We start from the raw sequence: 21,640 nt of genomic DNA, 5'->3' as shown, positions 1-21,640 counted from the left end.
GATTCCTAAGTCCCGTGACTTACACGCAGCACTATGGACTGAATTGCATCCCTTCAAAACTCCTACATTGAAGCCCTAACCCCCAAAGTGACTGTATTTAGAGACAGGACTTTGGGGAGGTAGCTAGTATTAAAGAAGGTCGATAAAAAGAGGCCCTAACTTGACAGTGGCTATGTAAGGGCACAGTGAGAAGGTGGCTGTATACAAGCCAGGATATGGGCTTTTACCAGAAACTGATCAAGCTGGTACCCTGATGTCAGACTTCCAGGCTCCAGAACTGTGAGGAAATGCATTTCTGTTGTTTAAGTCTCCTCATCTATGGCATTTTGTTCTGGCAGCCTGAGCTAAGATACTTGCTATGCAGTAGTTAGGGTATTCTTCCTCCTTTGCACTGACACTATCTCTACCTGAGTTGACTCTTCCTTATCATTCACTTGGACTTTGGAAGGAGTCATCTAAGTGGTTGACTCTTTCATCTCATCTCATCTCTGATCCAATCTATACAGTGTTGCCAGATTCAGTTACCTAATTATGCCATTCTTGAATTTAAAACCTTCAGTGGTTCACTTTAGCATACAAAATTAAATATATTTAATTATGTAGCCTCGTCAGCTTGTCATTCAAGGTTATTACCCTATACAGACCCAACCTAGCCTTTCACCCAATTAGTGTTTTTCTTATGTGTTATATTCCAGTCAGGTAGGCCTGCAGGTGTTTGTACAGACAGCCCCTGGGGTTAGCTTCTTTCATTACTTTGTTTCTGCTGAGTCCATTAATCTGAGTGGGTCTCCTTCCCATTCCATCTCTGCTTATCAAAATCCTTTACCCCCTTCAAGGCCCAACTCAAATGCCTGTCCTCTGTGAATCCTTATCTATATAATAGGATTTTGTTGTGTTTTTTATTTCCTCTTCTTTGATCTCCTGTAGCTCTTTGCTGGTATTTCTTTGTGACAGCAGGCATATTCTGTTTAGTATCATAGCTTTTGTCTTTTGGCTTTTCATAACCACCCCCATCCCACCGCATTCTCACTAAGCTCTTTGATGGTAAAGAACTTTAGATCTCTAAAATATGAAACAAGGCTATTAAAAAAATACCCCACAGAACTGTTCTATATTTTAAGAACTAAAGATTATAAACAATTAAAAAGCACTTCAATTAATTTTTTTTAACAGAATTGATTTTTAATTTGTCTTGCAACTGCAGTCTTTCCTACGTTTGTATCTGTAAATTGATGCTCAAGCAGTAACTTTTCTATTAATCAACAACAGTTTCTGTAAACTGAGATTCACGTGTAACTCTAAGGGAAAAGCACAGCAAGTGTGAAAGGTGGGTTTTCAATTCACAATGGACCTGGGTAATCTAATAGTTAAAATATGTCTGCTATTTTCCATTTTTATTTCTTGTGAGGTATAAACAAGCAAACTTAAGCTTGATACAGAGTTTATAATCTGATTTCATCATTACAATATGATTTATAAAATGTAGGCATGAGATCATTTCTTACTGGAAAAGAGAGGGGGGAAACAAACTGTAGCAGTTAACTCTCAAGATTATTTTCTGACATTTCCCCTACCTTTTTGTTGTGGAGCAAGAGGATGGAGAAGTGGTGCTTTTATATGCTGATAAGTTAAGCTGCCTGGAAGCAGATGCAGAATCCTATTGAAAAGAATTTCATTTGAGTTCTGCTTAGGGCATTGTTTAGTGCAATACTACACTGAGTCTTGACCTGTGTGTTTGAAATGGCAGATGTTCACAGTGAAGGCTGAGCCTTAGGGCAACATAAATCTTCACTATTCTGTGCCTATTTGCTCAATAACTGGGTTGAATGAAAGGAAAAAAAAACGGTCTAGAGACTTGTTATTTAGAAAGCAGCTGCTCTTGCTTGGCACTGCAAATGGAAGAGCCCCCTTAAGATAAGAAAAGCAAGCAAACAAACAAAAATCCTAAGAGCCCAAGTGAACATAAGTCCACCAGGTCAAGACTGTCCACCTCTTCTTCCTCAGAACTTTGTCTCCATTAAATATTTTTGATGCAAGTCAGGTGGGACAGGATGAAATTTTTTTTCTTATTTCTGCCCAAAGGGGAATTTTCAACTATTGAAATTTGGCAAAGCATCAGAAAAGCACAACAGCAAGCACCCTCATTCATTTGACAAATATTTATTTACATTCTCCTGGGTGCTAAACACTGTGCTAAGCCAAAGGGTTCAAATATAAGATTTGCATAGCTAAAACAGCATTATTATTATTATTATTATTATTGTTATTATTATTATTTTATTTATTTTTTTTTTGAGAGAGAGCATGAGAGCATGAGTGGGGGAGGACACAGGGAGCAAGAGAGAGAAAATTAAGCGGACTCCACTCTCAGCATGGAGCCTGACATGGGGCTTGATCCAATGACCTTGGGACCTGAGCCGAAATCAAGAGCCACCCAGGCACCCCAGAATTAATATTTTAAATAAAGTTTGTATTTGGCTCATGCTATATTGAAAAGAAAATAAACTAGAATTTTTTGGAGGCAGGGCTGGGTTGGGGTGGGGAGGTAGTGGCCGTGGCAAGTTAGAATTTCTCCCCAAGTATGGAATACATAAATAGCCAGGTTCATATTCCATAAAGCCTGACTTCTGAAAAGCTCTATAAATATCATTCTGTTTTTACTATGAAAACATATATGTAGAAAGGATAAAATCCAACTTACTTAAAAGAATATTAAAGATAACAGGATCTTGATCTAGTATGTTAAAGAAGTCTTAGCAAGCAGTAGCTATGGCCAAATCGTACATTGAGGCTTAGGACAGCACACAAATGAATGTGCAGATCTATGTAGTCTCTCTTGGCTCCAGACAACGAGGGAGCCACATTTTCTTAGGGAATGACGGCTGGTAATCAACATGGTGAGAATGTACATATATGCAGTGTGCCCACTGCTTGTTCTTTGTCGTTCATTTCTGGTATTCATGTGTACTATTTTAGCCTCCTCTTTCACACACAGTAGGACACTCACACATGCACGTGTACATATATAGCACACACAGCCACACATACAAAGTCGTCGGTGTGTTGAACCACTGACCTTCCTGCTCTCCCAGTATTTTTCTTCTTATTTTAGGAAAATTTTCCTTCCTTTTTCCTTTTCTCTCCTTCACTAGTCTTTTTTTCTTGGTTTAATCCCTCCCACTTTCTTTTTTATTTAAATTTGTGGGACAAAAAAGAAACAAAACAAAACAAAACTAGGCTTAATGGAGAGCGTCCCAGACTTTCTCTGTGGCATTCTGGGTATCTCAGTAATTTTTTTCATGGCACCCCATAGGCCAAAAGAAATGCTTCACAGTTCTGTTTCATTAGCATAAGTATGTATGTCCTAACAACTGAATGGCTTTTTGGAAAAAAAAATACACAAACATTGAAAGAAAAGTCTTTTTACTTCATACTTAGAAACCCACAGTTACTTACCAATGGTATGTGTGTGTGTGCCTGCTGGGTACAGCCCAGCCCTTAAAGCTGGGAGTCTGATTGGATGTTGTCATCCTCATTTCTTATCCCACATTGGTTTTCATGCCGTATTTGCTTTTATGTTACAAACGTTATCAAAATCCAACTTTGCAAAGTTATCGTATCATTGAAACACACATAGCAAAATCTAAAATCGAAACTGTGGCTTACTTCAAGTTAGTAGTTTGTGTTGTGCCTGATGGATGTTGCTGTGTTTTTCATTTATTGAATGTATTTATCAGTCTCTGAATTTACACTGGTGCCCTGGGGTACTGTGACACACAGCCTGGGAATTGGTGGCTTTATAGAAAAATAATAATATTGGTATCAAAGTAAGATAAAGGCAGGTGTTTGAAATGGGAGTAGACATATTAAAGGCATTAATCTTGAAAGTCCCTCCAAATGCCCCCAAATCCTATCGTTTAATCTTCACAAATTTATCCACCTGTTAATTCATTCTTGCAAAATAAAGTTCACTTTTTTTTAAGCACCTACCCTTGAGATTAAAAATCAGGAATTTCATGTCCAATCATACTTTTTTGGTTTATTAGTATTTCTTCTATATTATCTTTTAATAAAAACTATATACTTAAGGTGGATAACGTGATGCTTGGATATACATAGTGAAATGATTACTGTAGGCAAGCTAATTAACGGAACTCCCTAGAGTATATGAATATTACTTTAGACGATCTTTTCATTAAATAATTACCATTTAAGGTTAATTTTACTTTTGGATTTAACCTAGGAGTCTAATAATGACCATTTGTAACAATATCTTGGGGAACAAATTCTAACTTCTAACCAGTTAACTCACAAATATACTTCTCACTTGTTTTTTGTTTTTAATTGGAGATTTAGGAGTAGACACTCCCTGCAGCAAGTCAACAATTATGCTCTATGTCATTTTAGTTATTACCTTTACTAACTTTCCAAAAGATAGGCTGACTTTTGGCACGGAAGTTTTGGGTTTGCTTTTGTCCTTGGTGTATCTTCTTTGGTACTTCCATCTGATAGTGTGCTTCTCAGCATAATTCAGTGGCAGGACTAAAGTGTAAGACAGGAGTGGGAAGATGGATATTTTGCCCCTGGAATTGCCTTATTTGGCTTCTGTTGCTTTTTAACAGATTGTTGATACTGGACTAAAAATCTGCAGACTGTTAAACCAGATTAAGGATCCAAATGCAGTCGTTTTATTATTTTCAATTAAACATCTTTCATGAGAAATGGTAGTCTATGAGTACAGCATTGGCTAAAAAATTGAGGGGAGGTTGATGTTTTAGAACATAAAGCACAAGCGTTGTTCTGCTTTACGTAAAAACTGCTGAACATAAAAATAGGGCCTAATTTGGGCATATAATACATCTTGTTAAACAAGATCCAGAAAATAAAGTTTTATAACTACATAACCCTCCTTATTATAAACGTATGTGTTGTCAGCCAGTACATTTTATGGTCAAGGAACCAAATAACTTGACTTCATCTTCTTTCTTAGTAAAATAAAAGATTGAATCATTCAGTTGATTTAATTTACAGGATGTTTTTCTGTTTATCTTTCAGATTTTATTGATCTGATCCAAGGTATCTTGTGACTGCTGGCTGGAATTAAGGTTGGTGATGTGTTTATATCGATTATGAATAAGCTGTGAAATAAAATAGAGGCATCTTGGGCCTTTGGACAGCTGGGTCAAACAACTCTTGCAGAGCGTGGTGTTGAAAGCCGAAACTTAGTGAGAAATGGATGATTTCAGACTTGGGGCACTTAACACACGTTTTCCTCAGCAGCATTTGTTTTCATAGTTAGTATAATTTATTTCATTATCAAGTGTTGTTTCATTTATTTTACCTGTCTTACTAGCTGAATTTTGATCAAATAAATAAGATCCAATTCTAATTTATTCATTTAATAAATACATATGTCAGAAGAATGACTTCTTTGTAAGGCTGGCTAACATTTTAAAGAATGGTCAGCTTCCTGAATTTGCAGGGAAACACTTGAGACCCACAGTTTGGTGTCCACACTTCCTGAGATGGGTGGAGTTGAGACATTGCTTATCAGCTGCAAATTTCGATTAATTGGCAAAAATGTTAAGATGCCATTCCTTTTGTTCTATTTTCTTGTTAATTGGTTTTATGGGAGACTCAAAACTAGCTTAACTGGGTTTAGAGTAGTAACAGAGTCTTGAAGTTTGCTCACATCAGTAAGCTTGGAATTTTACTTATCTTCTCTATTTTCTTCTCTAGAATATGTATTCAGATTTTAAAACAAAGGAAAAAACCAGTCACTGTATGAAACGAGGGCTTTTGTTGCTCATATAACAGCAAAATGCCAGGTGTTGCTAAATTTTTTGTGTAGGGCTTTGATTAATAATTAACAAAGAAAAACATTGGCTTTTCATTTATGCTTACATTAATCACGAATTTAGCCTTCAAAGCCCACATTTACCCTTCAAATTGCCGTGTCTAGCACATGGCAGGCACACAGTAAATATGTACCTTTTCTGCCTTCAATTCTGACCTCACTCTTCTACCCCCTACACACACACACACACACACACACACACACACACACACACACACCACTGACTGTTGTTTCTCTTTTTCATATACAAACTATGCTTTCCTATCTTTGAAATATGTATGGATTATAGTAAACAGACTATGTTGGAATCATGCCTACTGATAATTAGAAACAATAAGAAAAAAAGTAAAATGTTTACACAAGGATAGTTGAAAATCTTTATTTGTATCCTGTATTATTTTATCATGTGTATTCATATAGTTTGGAGTTGAGTTTATTGAAGATACTTAGCTTGGCTTCCTTTCACGTCTGCTCTGAGTACATTCTATGTAAACTTGCACACATTTAAACATGAAATTTCTTGTAAGACTTTTTGAACTTGTGGCTACTCCTCTTTTTCCTGCCAGTCCGTATCCATCTGCCAAGCAGAAATTACAAGTAGATGAGATTTTTGGCAAAGTATAAACCTTTGAATTAGGAATGTTTTTATATATAGGGTTAACTTTGAACTGTTACTTTTTCATTTTAATTAAAAGTAAATCATACTTTGCCCCTCTTCCTTCTTGAGTTGTGTTTTATGGTTGGTATGATTGACATGGCAACTTGAAATCTTATCTCCTTTTGGCCACTTTTCAGAAAGAAGAAAAAAAAATAAAAAGAAACATGTAAAAGAAAAGAAGTAAAAAATTTTGTTAAAAAAAAAAAAAACGTTAAGAGTAATACACAGAAACTTTTCTTGATCTGAGCCACTACCCATCTTCCATATGGAGAGTTGCTTTTGTGGAAGGGTGAACATAATTTAAGTGTGTTCAGTCTAATTGAGATAAGTCAGGGTGACTTACATATTCCAAAATAAATATATCAATTAAAATATATAAAATGTATGTAGAAATGGAAACGTGTTTAATCCTCTCATTGCTAGGTGTCTTCCCACATGTATATGTGTGGTTTAGCATAATTGGTATTGTTTTTCTTTTCAGCTGAGAACGAAAAGAGTTAAATTTGTTAGTTATCTAAATCATACTTTGGAAACGTAGCTAGATATAGCAGGGCTTTTCAAAAATGTATTAATTCACCAGAAACAGCCAGACTCTCAACATAAAATAAGATAATATAATGAAAATGACCATTCTTTTCAAAACTAGAGCTGAGTCTTTTGCTTCAGGAAAAAAGTCTTCCTCATAGAAAAGCTCCTTAATATTAGCTGAGCAAAATAACTAGTGACGCTGGATAAAAGCAAGATACAGATGGGGTATACAAAAGGGGGTGCCAGAAATGTTCTTGCACTTCTGCACAGCAAAGGAAACATCAACAAAATAAAAAAGCACCCTACTGAATAGTAGAAAATATTTGCAAACATCTATCTGATAAGGTATTCGCAATATATAAATAACTCATACAACTCAATAGCAAAAACACAATCTGATTAAAAAATGGATAGAGGACTAAATAAGACATTTTCCTGAAGAAGACATACCAATAGCCACTGGACACATGAAAAGATGGTCAACATTACTAATCATCAGGGAAATGCAAATCGAAACCACAATCAGATGCCACCTTACACCTGTTAGAATGGCCAGGATCAAAAGGATAAAGAATAACAGGTGTTGGCAAGGCTGTCTAGAAGAAGAAACCTTTGTGCATTGTTGGTGGGAATGTAAATGGGTACAGCTACTATGAAAATCAGTATGGAGGTTCCTCAAAAATCTAAAAATAGAACAACCACATAATCCAGCAATTTCACTTCTGAAATGGAAACACTAACTCAAAAAGATATGCACCCTCATGTTCATTGCAGCATTATTTATAATAGCCAAGGTATGAAAACAATCTTTGTCCATTGATGGATGAATAAAGAAGATGTGGTGTGTGTGTGTGCAAAATGGACTTACTTAGACATAGAAAATAATGAAATCTGCCCATTTGTGACATCATGGGTGAATCTTGAGGGCATTATGCTAAATGAAGTAAGTCAGACAAAGAAAGACAAATACTATATGATGTCACTTATATGTGAAATCTTAAAAAAAAAAAAAAAAAAGTTGAAAACAACCTAAGTTCATAGATACAGAGAACAGATTGGTGGCTGCCAGAGGCAGGGGCATGGGGGGGTGGGCAAAATGGGTGATGGGAGTCAAAAGGTACCAACTTTCTGTATTAAAATGAATAAGTCATGGGGATGTAATATATATCATGGTAACTGGAGTTAATAATTCTGTACTACCTATTTGAAAGTTGCTGAGAAAATAGATCTTAAAAGTTCTCATCAGAACAAAATACAATTTTATAACTATGTGTGGTGACAGATTTAACACAGCTTATCATGGTGATCATTTTGCAATATATACAAATATTGAATCATGTTATATACTGGAAGTAATGTAATGTTATATGTTAGTTGTACTTCAATAAAATTTTTAAAAGAGAAATGTCTTTGCAAAATTTCATCAATTCTAAGATGTCCATTTCTTTCACATAAAACTATGTAAAATTAAAAAAGAATGCCATAGTTGGCAAATATTTTTTTCTTTTATCCTAGCAAATGAAAGTATGTCTTACAATAGATTGTATCTTAGATTCTATGAAATACAGTATTACTAAATTTAGATTGGCAAAAAATTTAAATTCCCTAAAGTTATTACAAATGGGAACCAGAATGATGTCCAGAAACTAGAAAGTCAGACTTGTTACTGATTCTTAAAACATTTTGCACCACCGTTTTATCTTTAAAAGAATGTGTATAAATGTGTATCTATTTTTCCAATTCATTTTTTCTCTTCATTATTTATACTGCTACTAATATTTCGGTATATTTCCCTCCATTTTTTATCTTGCTTTGTTTTCACAAAATTGAAGTTAAACTTTGTATCCTGTAACTTCTGGTTACTTGAAAATGTGATTTTAGTGACTGTGTGGTTTTATCCTATAGATATTCTATATTTTTTTTCACTATTTTACTTATTGTTGGACACTCAGATGATTTCTAATATCTCACCATTTCAACTTGGACGTGGTCCTTCCTCCTAATTCTAGTCTATATCTCTGCCTTGAATTCTGATGCTTTCTATTATGTTTCTATACTACTAGGCTGCTTGCCATCAAGTTCTTTGCTTTCATTATTTTGTCTCTAAAACGGGAACAAAAATAACTTATACTTCAATTAAAATATTAAATGTGGTAATGTATAATTATGAGTAAAAAAAGGGAGGGTTCCAAATCACTTTTAAAACCTCTATCAAAGGTCTTTTTTTTCCTCTAGGTTTTGCATAAGGAATACATTCTGGTGCTTCTCTTAAGGCAGGCAATAAAACTAATGAAGATCTTTAAATTGACATTAATTTTAAAAATGAAATATAAATATTCTAAAATAAAATATAAAAATGAAGGAAGCCAGAAGTTTTATACACATATATGACAAACTAAGCTGCATATTGCACAACTGAATGGACTTTCACTTAAGAAAACCAGTGTAGAATGGGCACTTCGGTGGCTCAGTCGGTTGAGCATCTGACTTTGACTCAGGTTTTGATTTCATGGGTCATGGGTTTGAGCCCTGTGTCCGGCTTTGGGCTGACAGCTCAGAGCCTGGAGTCTGCTTTAGATTCTGTCTCCCTCTCTCTGCCCCTCCCCCACTCGTATTTTGTCTCTCTCTTTCTCTCTCTCTCTCTCAAATAAACATTAAAAAAATTGAAAACAAGCAAACAAACAAAAAAAGAAAAACAATGTAGAAAATGAGAATAATATAATCAGGAGTGGGGAGAGAGGATACACTTATGTCTTCTGAATAAGGTTTGTGCTTTGAGCTTTCCAGGGTCAAGACCAACAAGTCTTTGACCAGCTATGTAGCCTTCAGTATCACCTGAGGGAGAAACTCTATTTCGCCTCTAAATTGTTTCATGTTGCTTCACACATACCTCACAGTGTTTGTTCATACCTCGATATGTTATGATTAGTTCTGGATATTTCTTATCTCTCCTAGTAACTCATAGCAACTGGGGTCTTTGCCATTTTGTCTCATGCTCTGGTCAGGCCTTGTAGGAGTGAACATCCAGGAATTGCTTATTGTATGAATTCTGAAGATTAGAAGCAAGCCACAATGAACAATTTTGTTGTGTGTCTATAAGCGAAATACACAGTTAAACATATATATGGATCTGTGCGTATATATACGTCCTAATAATTATTTTTTTAAGTTTATTTATTTATTTTGAGAGAGGCAGAGACGGCACAAGTTGGAGAGGAGCAGAGAGAGAGAAAGGGAGAGAGAGAATCTCAAGCAGCCTCTGCTGTCAGCACAGAGTCTGATGCGGGGCTCGAACACACGAACTCGTGAGATCATGACCTGAGCCCAAACCGAGAGTTGGACACTTAACCGACTGAGCCACCCAGGTGCCCCAGTCCTAATCATTATTAATCACCATATTTTCTCCCCTGGTGATGGAAAAATTTGAACAAAAAAGCAGGGACTTTTATTTGAACAATAAATCACCCAAAAAACATTTGAAGCAGTAACAATCATTAGGTTTAATATGTGGAATTTAAAAAAGTAAAGGTGATTGTTTTGTCATTCTGTTTTATCCCTACATTTAGCATAATATAATAGTATAAATATACTAATGGATGAAAACTTACCCAGAATTCTAATCATTGGATTAACATGTGACAAAGTGACTCTGAGATTCCAGGAAAATTTGCAGAATGCCTAATTATTTGATTGCCACTTTAAGGAAAGATCCAAAGCTACTAGAATCACATGTCAAACTGGAAAGACCAGTTGGTTCTAGGGAGAATTTGCTTTCTCTGGTGCAGCTTTCTGAAATCTGAAGCATCGTAAATCCTTATTTTCTCCTTTTTATAAAAGGTAATCCTTTCCCATTATGAACATTGAAATCAAGAAATAAGCTTGTGACATGATTTGGAATGGGAGAGGTGGGGGCGGGTGAAAGTGGGGGTGACAGGTGTAGGAGAGGAAAAGTTTTCTCTTCTTTCCTACCAGGTGCTTTGGCTACCCTAATAATTAAATTGACATAGGACATACTAACATAGGGGATAAACAAATTTAATTTTGTATGAGAGCTCATAAAAATATTAGACTCAAAGAAGCGACCAAAGCGGGCAGCTTTCGTACCTTTTAGACAAAGAAACAATAAATTTGTGAAACATTGACACGATAAAGAAGTTTGGGCTCAGGGGTAGTAAATTAGTGAGGAAGTAACAAGGTTTGTTCATTCAGCCTTCTGGACTCTGAATTCCCTCTCTCTGGTGATAAGGATGTCTCTTTACCTCCTAGTACAGGGAGGATACCTTTCATAATCCTTTCATAAGGATTTATTTCCTGCTTTCAGGAGGACAAAAGAGGATCAGGGTGTCTTTCTTGCACTGGCTATTCCTTAAATAAATTCTATTTAAAATAATCAATATGCCAAGTGACATACTTTGGGGTAGCCTGCCCAGAACCTAATCAGAGACAAACTTGCTATCACCTCTCAATCTCCTCGTATGATCTAGGGAAATAACCTCAGGAAGATGTATTGCCAGAATTGCTCCTTTATTTTGAGAGCGTCTTGACATACTGAGGAAACAGGCTTGTTGTTGCCACAGAGGACAAATAGGATAAAGCAACTCACTGGAAATATATCAAGTAACTACTAATGAGTCTATTTTTTCTTTGTCAAAAAAAAAAAAAATTCTAGCTGAGTCTTTTTTTCTTAACTAAATGTTTATGGTATCAAATGGCTACAAAAGACAGTCCTTTGGCTATATTTTCAAATAAATCCCTTGCTTCTGAAAACAAACTTGTGGGTTTAATTCACTGACCAGCTAATTTTTATTTTTTTCCTCAATTCATGTGAAAGAAAGAATGCTGTTCCAAAGAGTAGCTCTGCTGATCTTTTTGCAGATTATTTATATCATTAAAGAATACCATGAATTTAATTTGGGCCTATATCTTATTAGGGAAGTTTGAAGGATTTAAAAACAAGAAGTACACTTTCTTCTTATGTAAGGAGCCCATTCATTTAGAAATGCTTTATTTCTTTCACAGTCTACTTACTGCAAGGTAATAGCTTTATATTATTGAAAGGGGATATGCTTTCTTCTTCCTCAGCTTCTATAAACCCACGTGATGTTATTAAGTTTCATTAGTTATTCATCTAAGAATAGAAAATCATCAGTTGCATAGCAGAAAAAGGAATGTAACATATATAGATGTTAGATAGATACATAGATATGCCTACTGGTGTTGGATAGTTTTGGCAATAAACAATACAAGGGCTTTGCTTTGGGGCATACTTGATGGGCCATTCTTGTTAAAGAAGGTAAAATTATCTGCCTTTTCTGAACAAACTCCCTACAGTTATTTGGCAATATAAAAATGTTAGTTGAAAAACCAAGTAGACTTGGTTTCATTCCATATTATTCAATGTCCCGTGACCATTAGCTTATGTTTTTTTCAGTCTTTGCTTTGTTTACTTTTCTTGCCACGATTTTAATCTAATTAGTAAAGAGCTGAATAAAAACAAAACAATACATTATACACATGCATCCATGTCTCTCTTTCAGCCCCCCTTTCTGTCTTTTGTAAAAGTTATATGTCTTTCAAATAAAGTTTATAGTTCAAACGTAGGGCAAGCATATTTATATTTTAACTTTGAGAATATAAATAGATATTTAAAACTTTAGGTACTATCATCCTCATTTTATGAGTAGAGAAACTTAGTCACAAAACCAGACAATTTTTATTAACGACTGATTCTGTGTAAAATGTAATAGTTCGTAAAAATATAGAGGTGTTTTGGGGGATAAAATAAGTATAAAAAATGGGTCAGTAAACAGAATGTTTAATTTGATAGGCAACTTTATAGATGCAAACACTTTCAAATTCCACTTGACTTTCCATTATCTTTCAAGGACTCAGAGATGTAATACAGATGATTTGGCAATAATATCACAGGGAGAGGACCTTTGTACTCAGTTCCTTTGGGATTTTCTTCCTGTTTTAAATAACTGGAAATTAGGATATACATTTTTCACTAGTAGTAGTATATTTGAGGCATGCACAAGCAGCTATGTAGGCTAGGTGAAATCAATGACCAAAGAGAAATTTATTTCTATTTTCAAGCCAGGCTATTACATGTAGGTATTTAAGTGTAGTGTGATCACCTTTTCTTATATTTCACACAAGTATTACACAACATAAAAAAATGCATGTTACATATTTTGAAAAAACATTTTTCTTTTAATGTTTATTTTATTTTTGAGAGAGAGAGACAGAGCATGAGCATGGGAGGGGCAGAATCTGAAGCAGGCTCCAGGCTCTGAGCTGTCAGCACAGAGCCCGACGCGGGGCTCAAACTCATGAACTGCGAGATCATGACCTGAGCCGAAGTCGGATGCTTAACCGACTGAGCCACCCAGGTGCCCCCATGGTACATATTAATAATTACTTAAATGATCTTAAAATATCTCATGATACTTGAGTGATTGTGCATCAACTTATAAACATAAATTCCCCAGAGAAGTTACCTAAGTAATTTTTATTTCCCTTATCAAATATCATTCTGCCTTTTCCACCGTACCTGGAATTATATTCTCTTTTTACATTGCAGAGACTGAAGCAATGTTTGTTAATTTTATTATTTTCCTGTATTTAGTTTCTCTTTGGATTAAATGTAGTATCTTTTCCACTTCTATGTCATGGTTTGCTCAGTGATATTTTTACCAGGTTATTATTTATCCCATTAAGTCCACACAGATTTTGTTCTTGATACTTATTTGTTTATTTCATCATTTTGATTTTGCCATATATGGTGTCCAACTCAGCCTGTCAAACAATGTAGCATCTTATTGGATGCAGGAGTCATTAGCTAAGGTGGCCCCACATGGAGGTACATCACTTCATACGGTGAAATGATCATGAGGGGTGGGGGAAGCAAGAAATGTGCCCAACGAGGAGAATAGTTTATGTAAAAAAAAAAAAAAAAAAAAAATCCTAGTCACAGATAAATGTCTGATAGCCAAATGGAAATTTTTAAAAAGGAAAGAGGCAGGGAGTGGGGAGGGGAGTAAGATAGCCCAGATGTGAACTCTTTGTGCCTGTGGGGAATCAAATTATTTTTTTCAGTCTCATTGTTTCATGGAAATTTACAGATGAAAGGATTTCTAAATCCTTTGTTGTTACCTGTACTCTCATATTAAAGTCTTTGCATATATGAAATAGCCTACATGAGAAAGTATAGTTCCAGTGAAACAGAACAGTTATTAATAAGTCAAGTATTGAGAATACACTTGCAATTTATTTGAGTGCTGGGTTCTGTGGATGCTTTAGAAGTATTAAAAATGATTCATTTGTTCTCCAATAGCTTGTGGTCAAGTTAAGGAAAGGGAAACTAAAGCATGTAAATAGTAACTAATACATGTGATACAATCAATTCCTAAGTACAGACATAACCTTCTAGGGAGATCTAGAGAAGATATAATTCACTGTAATTTACAGAGACCTACCTCATTTTAAAAAGAACTTAAGTTGGGTTTAAAGGTGAATGGAATTTAGGCAAAATAGAAAGTGAGAGGTGGAGAAAGAAGGGCATTTCTTGAAAGGGGTCTATGGAAGCCAAGGCACAGAGAAGGTACCAAAGACTGAGAAGTTAGGAAACCTGAAACAGAAGGTGCAAGACGGTTTTACTTTGGACCTGATTCTACCTCTTCCCTCTCCTCTTCTCAGTCTTCCCTTTCTTGTTTTTTCTTTCCATAAATATTTGTTGAACTATGTCAGATGACAATAACAATACAATTTAGTAACAAATCTTATGTCCTCTGCTCAAGGAAAGTCAAGGAGCACAGTGGAACACAAGCAGTGGAATGGTTTTCTGGGGACTTTGGTTGGTTAACCGTGAGTTTTATAGAGCATTAGAAGAGGCAATGCAGAAACAGGGCCTCATTGGCTAGGAGGTCGAGGATTTCTTTCTAAGCAGGTTCTATTATCTAGGGAAAGGTAACCTAGCTAAAGCTGGGTTGGATGATTGTGACTGGTATATGATAGGATTCCTGGACAGTTAGTTCCCAAAAGTGCAGTCTGACTTAAGTTTAGATTTGTCACCTGGGCTGTGCCACTGGGGTGGGTAGCCTCCATTTTGTCGATCCACATATCCTTTGTCAACTTTAATGTGTATCTGTTTTTTTCACTCTAAGCAGGAATTCAATTCATTAGATCTTTCATACTCTTTTGGTGCACAAAGAATAATTACATACAGAAATACTAATGTGAATGTCTGTTCCAAGAGCTTCCATTAAGAAAGTTACATTTGTGTGTTAGATTTTATGAAAAAAAAAACAAAAAAACAAAAAAACACAGTATCTCAACATAAGGGAACTAATGCTCCAGCTGACATTCGTGCTGTCAGGTTTTATTTAATTTTGATATCAATGTTGCCAAACTTGTTTATAATTAAAGGTAAATGAAGTACTAAATTGAAGTACTATAATCAAATTTCACATGAGAAATTTGGAATTTCACCATTTAAATTATTTGTTAAATTATCTAAAAGGGCTCCACTAAAGGGAGAAGGATTAATTGGAATTGAAATTATTGGGGAAATATAATTAAAAACAAACTTCTTCCAACTCCGAAATCTTCTCCACAAAGGTAGTAGAGGAGAAACAAAAACAAAAACAAAAACAAAAACACACAAAAAAACAAAACACCACCTTTTGTTCAATAAACATTAAATGAGAATGTGATGCACATTGAAGGCAATCCAGTAAGAAGAGATTGCAAAGACCAAAAGAAATTTCAGTCTTTTTTTATAATCAAGCAGATAAAACCCATTATCTACATGCTTTCAAGAGAAACAATAACTAATCCTTCTGTAAGAGCACTAAATTTACCTGGTAATTGGGGTGACCATCTGTGTTAGCTAATTGGCTTTCTCTAGAGGAGAAACACACTTCTCCTAACCTTTATGATAGCAAGTAGTTTTACAGTTTGGAGCAAGGAGCCCACTGAAGTTAGGCTCCTCATCTCCCACAGGAAGATATAAAGAGAGAGAGAAGCTACCTCCTTTCATGTTTGCATTAAAAAAAAAAAAAAAAAAAAAAGGCTCCTAGGCCCTTGAAGAAACATTCCTGAGTGTAAGAGGGGCCAAAGGCTTAATTAGCCATTATAAAGACTTATATGCATTTGAAAAGGAGAATGAAAAAAATTCTAAAAGATAAAGGAGGAGGGTGAAGTCTCTTATTTTTAATGGGCAGAATTAAGCCTCTTATTTTTCATTTGTGTTTGCCCTTCCAATGAATAAAATCACTTTCTTTAAAAAAGTAGGCAATGGATCGTTTTGGCCCTCCAAATATACTGCTAATATATTCTAAAACAAAGGGAAAAAATAGGCTTTAAAGTGGAAAGATTTAGGTAAAATCATCACTTCTTCCTCAGTCGTTGTAACGCCATTGCCGGGTAAATTAGTGGGGCCGTACTGCTCAGATTTGGCCTTTGTCAGGGAAGGCTCAGGCTCTGCAGAGGGCGGAGTGGACAATATAAAAATAACTTAAACTACTCCTTTAAGTGTGTTCAAAGCTTTCTGGTGCATTTAACTTAAACTTTCTGAACTGGTGGACCTCTGGTACTCATTCAAATGCTAATGTTTGGCCTTCTGCTTTTTTAAAGAAATGCAAGCTGGAGGTCACGTGACCCTAATTACTGCAATTATGAGCTTTCTGGGAGTAATCACTCTGGTTGCACCCAGATGAGCATCTGCTGATGATAAATAGATCTGGAGATTACTAAGACCAGGCTTCCTTATAAGACATCCAGTTATTAATTTCTTCATATATGTATACATATACAAAGCGAAAACCCATATACTCTAATGAGAGCATTTTTTTTCCGTACAAGTTATTTTTTTTCCTTAAAATTCTTCAAATTTAATTGAACAGTTGAAAATGCGTATTTGTGTATGTGCATATATTAGCATTCTAAAGGAAGACATGGAAAAGCTCTAATAATGACTAATAATGACTAATAATGAAGGAGCACCCTTCCCCTACATACATTTTAGTTTTCTGTGCAGAGTAAAGAATGTTACAAGGGCTTAATCTTTTCAGCAGAAGTATCATTTGATATCATTTTATTCTGTTCTGTTTTATTAATTTGGGGATGAAGACCTAACTTCTAATCATAAGGGAATGTATCTAAGGGGAAATTCTCCAGACAACATAAGGCTTCTAGGAGTCATCCTTTAACAAGGAAAATTACTTTCCCATGTGAGTAAGGCCGTTTACTTCTCCAGAGGTTATCATTTCATAGGATAATTTTTAGTGGACTCAGGTTTAGATTTCATCGTATATTATTGGATTATTTTTACCCTGGCCCATATCACACAACAACATTTGAGCAAAACTCTGTTTATGCTGAATTGCTATCTTATTGAAATAATGTTGATAGACAACAGTGAGATTAAAGATCGTGTGTGGCGTCCTTGTTTGAGAATCCCTCATTTTGCCAACTTGCCTCTAAAGTCAGGGTTAGAACTTATACTTTGCTATTTTAGTGTTCAGGCAAGCTAAGCTTACTTCCAGTCTGTGTAAAATGTACATTTTACAAATAGTAAATTTCTGGTTCATTAAAGAAATGCTTTTGTGAGCACCATGACGTGCCAAGAAGTGTGCCGGAAGGTGTAGGGGAGGAAAACTAAATTTCCCCTTACCCTTCTGGGTTCTCAGCTGAGACAACCCTGTAATGAAAGAGAGATTAACAGGAGAAAAACAAATTTAATTTCATTTCATTCATGCATGGGCCCCAAAGATATGAGATCCAAAGAAGTGATCAAAGAAGGCAGATTTTATACCTTTTAGACAAAGAAACCATAAATTTGTGAAGAGTTGACAAGACAAAGAAGTTTAGGCTTGGGTAGCAAACTAATGAAGTAGCAAGATTTGTTTATATAGGCTTTTTGGCCCTGAAATCCCTATCGATGGTGAGAAGGAGGCCTTCCGCCCTCCAAGTTCAGGGAGGGTACCCTTCACAGAGGAAATTTATGTCCTGCTTTCATGAGGACAGAGAAGAATCAAACTGTCCTTCTTACTTCAGCTGTTTCTTAAGTGTCTTTAATTTCAAAGCAATCAGTATGCCAAGTGGCACATTTTGGGGTGACCGGTCCTGAACCCCATCAAAGGGAACGTGACAGGCACCGTCTTGCTTTCTAATATTCAGGACTTAAGTGGAACAGCCTTTGAAATACAAACACGTCTTCTACAGAACATTTGTGTGGCATATCTACATGTGATACAGAGTTTGCTAAATGATTTGTCTTCATCTATCAACAAGTTAAAAATGCATCTATTGATGGCTTTTAAAAGCCTTTTTGTGGCAGCACCTGTCAAGTTTCCCTCCTACCCCCTTTTTTTGTCATCACTAGGAAACGACACAATTTATTCTTAAAGAATAAAGGATGTCTGATTGGATCATAACCCTTTCCTCCTACCTTCATCTGTCTGTCTTTGTTCTTCTGCCTTGCTTCTTGTAAACTCTTTAATCTTCTTTAACAACAAAAAAAGCTACTTCATTTGTAAGGATTGAGATCTCTCTTTTCTAACTTCTCAGAGAAAGAACAGTAAAGAGACTTGGCCATATTCAAATTCTGTCAGCTGGGACTCTGTGCCTTTCAAAGACGACATTAGAAACACATTCATGTTCCATCTAAACTGATACGCCAGGAAATTGGGATCTTGAGATCAATAGTTAAAGCTTTACATATAAAATTCTATAGCATATTTTAAAGGAGACGCTTCACACACTAATTTGCCAAATTGAGTAATTATTGTGTCATAGGTATAAGAACCCCCCATTCCTTTCGCTGAAATGATAGATTAAATATTTGATAATATAGTTCAGTTGTTCAGCATTACAACTTCTTATAAGTAAAAGCATAAATCACACACACAAAATTTTTGGCAGATAGATGTTCAGAGATTTGGTTGAGAATAGGTTGTCTTCATAAATATAATTCAAATGAGTGGAGTTTGTCCACTCACTTTTAGAGATGTAGCGGAACCTGTGGCGAGCTTCTCCTGACACTAGAGATCCAACCAGACAGCTCTTGCCAGCGTCATTCCGGTCATTTCTGCCACAAATGGCAGTGCTCCTTTTATTTCACCAGTTGGATCTCCTCTACGATAGGAGAGAAAAAAAAAAAAAAAAGGAGTAACATAGACATCAAGAGCTAATCAGAGCAGAAAGGCATGGCTGTGAACGAAGAAGATAGACGTCAGGAACGTTATGCACATGGCCAGAGCAAAAATGATGTCATTTGCCACAAAATAGCATTTTGAACCCTGAAGGCAGAGAAAGAAAAGTGAGTTGGCAGAAGTCTTACAGGTTTAGATGGATGATACTAAATCATGTCATTGAAGTAGGTTGACAAATCTTCAAGACTGAGGAAAATAGTGCCTTATAGCGTGTTTCAAGAAATGTTTGTGACAAATACTTTTCAAAATAACTTGAAAGGGCTGTGAATGTATTTTATGATTTGGAGTCACTGATTGAGGGTTTAAATCAGTATATAAAATACATTTCAGGGCACTTGGGTGGCTCCGTTGGTTAAGCATCCTACTCTTGATTTCGGCTCAGGTCATGATCTCACCATTCGGGAGTTGGAGCCCTGTGCTAAGCTCTGTGCTGAGTGCGGACCCTGCCTGGGATTTTCTCTTTCTCTCTCTCTCTGCCCCTCCCCAGCTCATTCTCTCTCTCTCTCTCAAAATAAATAAATAAAATTTAAAAACATAAAATAAGTTTCAAAATTATTAATAGGTATAAAAAGCTTGCTGTTGTGGGTCTCTCCTAATGAGAGAGGCATGGAATCCTGGAAATTGTTATTAGAAGAGTCGTCAATTAGGGTCTTTCCGAAAGCTCTTACTTAGAAGTTCTTTGTCTGTTCACCTTTGGCCAAATTTTAAATCTATCTCATTAAGGGAAAGTAATAGTTGATGCTACCCCCTCAGAAATAAGTGTCACACTCAGACATATTATAATTTATGGACAGGAAACACAAACCAATAAACCATAGACATCAACTCAATGCAGCCCACAATCATAGGTGACATAAGAGTAGTCGAGTAGTCGTGACTCTAATGAATTTAGAGTTGTCTTTTCCTGTTTATCTATGGATACCTCAGTCTGGTTTTTAGATATGACATATTGCATGCTTATGGAAAGGCTGGTAAGATACAAATTAAATTCTGATATTTGTATTCACCTGAAATTAGTTCCAGTAAATAGTTCCTCAGCCTCATCTTTTGCTACTTCTTCTCCCTTTATTTTCCATTTTTCTGTTGAAATGCGTGGTCACGTATCAGTTTCATAGAGAAGCCTTCCCTCCACTGGGCTAGATGTTTTGGCTATGCATTCCTGTAACACCTCGACTTTCACCTGTCATTACACTTCACTTTTTTGCATTGCTTAATCAACCTTCATTTTTCTTAGTAATTAGATTCTAAGTTCCTTGAAGGTAGAGACCATGCATGCCTTGTCATTGCCCTCTTTCTGTAACCTGCCTAATAGAGTTTTTGTAGCTATTAAGTGTTGATTACACTGTCATTGCTGTTGTTGGGTTGCTGGTTGTTATTCCCGGTGCCTTGTGTGCCCCTCTCAAAATACTGTCTTGAGCAGTGGTATCCCTTTCTAACCACTCCGTTTGGGCTGCCCTGTGCCTGGGCCTTCTGCATTTTGGAGGCTGGGCCTCCTTTCTGCTCCTCCTGACCTGCAGAAGTCCCTTCTTCTTCCCCAGTGGAGGCCCCTGTCATACTCAGCTGTCAATCAAACTGCAGTATTTTCGCCCTTAAGGAGTTTGGCAAATAAAAAGAAATCCCTTCATACTGCATGAGAGGAATCAGCAGACCTGTTCAGCTCCATTTGACTTTTTATTCATTTATTTATTTTTTTGCTAGGTGGTCTGAATCAAGGATGGAAGTGCCCTACATTTGCGGAACTGTTGCCTACAAATTCAGTGTTAAGCACTTAGCGCCATTTATAGCTTAAGCGTAACTTTGTAAAACTCTATTTTGAAAAGCTATGACTAACTATGGAAATACATAAAAAGAAAGTTAACGGAAATGAAAAGTCCCCTTTAAATCTGTTTGACAAGGCTTCTCTCATTTAGAAAAACAAAAACTATGTTGCTTGCCTCACTGATGAGTTGTGCCAGTGTTATTTCTCCCATTTGCTAAAGATTCAAAATTTAGTTGGGCTTATTAAAACAGTTTAATGTATCAAAAGCCTACATAACGTGGTGTGAGTAAATGTTATTTCACAGCTTATTTTAGTATCTAGAATGGTTGGCATGGAAACCTTGAGAAGGCATTTTAGATGCTTGATACATAAAGATTTTCATTTTGAAAATCCTGGTTATCTTATTTATTCCTACTCAGAATCAATTTTCATGTTTATTTCCATCCAGTTTTAGAAATATGATTTTTTTCCACAGGCAGAAACAACTTCTTTAATGAAATTTTTTTAAAAGAAATACATATTTTATTAGAGACTAATAAGGAGAAGGTAGGCAGGGTCAGAGGGATAACTTTCAAGAATTAAAAGATTTAATTTGTTGGATATACATATGGACTGTGGAATCA

General features: G+C 35.8%; 1 protein-coding gene across 33 annotated transcripts in view; it reads left to right on the top strand.

The window, feature by feature from the left end:
* The window catches only part of MAP2 (microtubule associated protein 2), a 281,795-nt gene that overhangs the window by 64,075 nt on the left and 196,080 nt on the right, over positions 1-21,640 (top strand). For all 33 annotated transcript variants that reach the window (XM_060623311.3, XM_060623309.3, XM_060623317.3 and 30 more), the window contains exon 2: positions 5,056-5,105. The gene's annotated coding sequence lies outside the window, so the exon portion shown is untranslated. The remainder of the gene's footprint in view (positions 1-5,055; positions 5,106-21,640) is intronic.

The sequence above is a fragment of the Panthera onca genome, chromosome C1 (genome assembly GCF_046562875.1).
Source record: "Panthera onca isolate mPanOnc1 chromosome C1, mPanOnc1 haplotype 2, whole genome shotgun sequence".
Taxonomy (NCBI): Eukaryota; Metazoa; Chordata; class Mammalia; order Carnivora; family Felidae; genus Panthera; species Panthera onca.
Note: the sequence above shows the minus strand (reverse complement) of the source record. Positions and strands in the feature narration are given on the sequence as shown.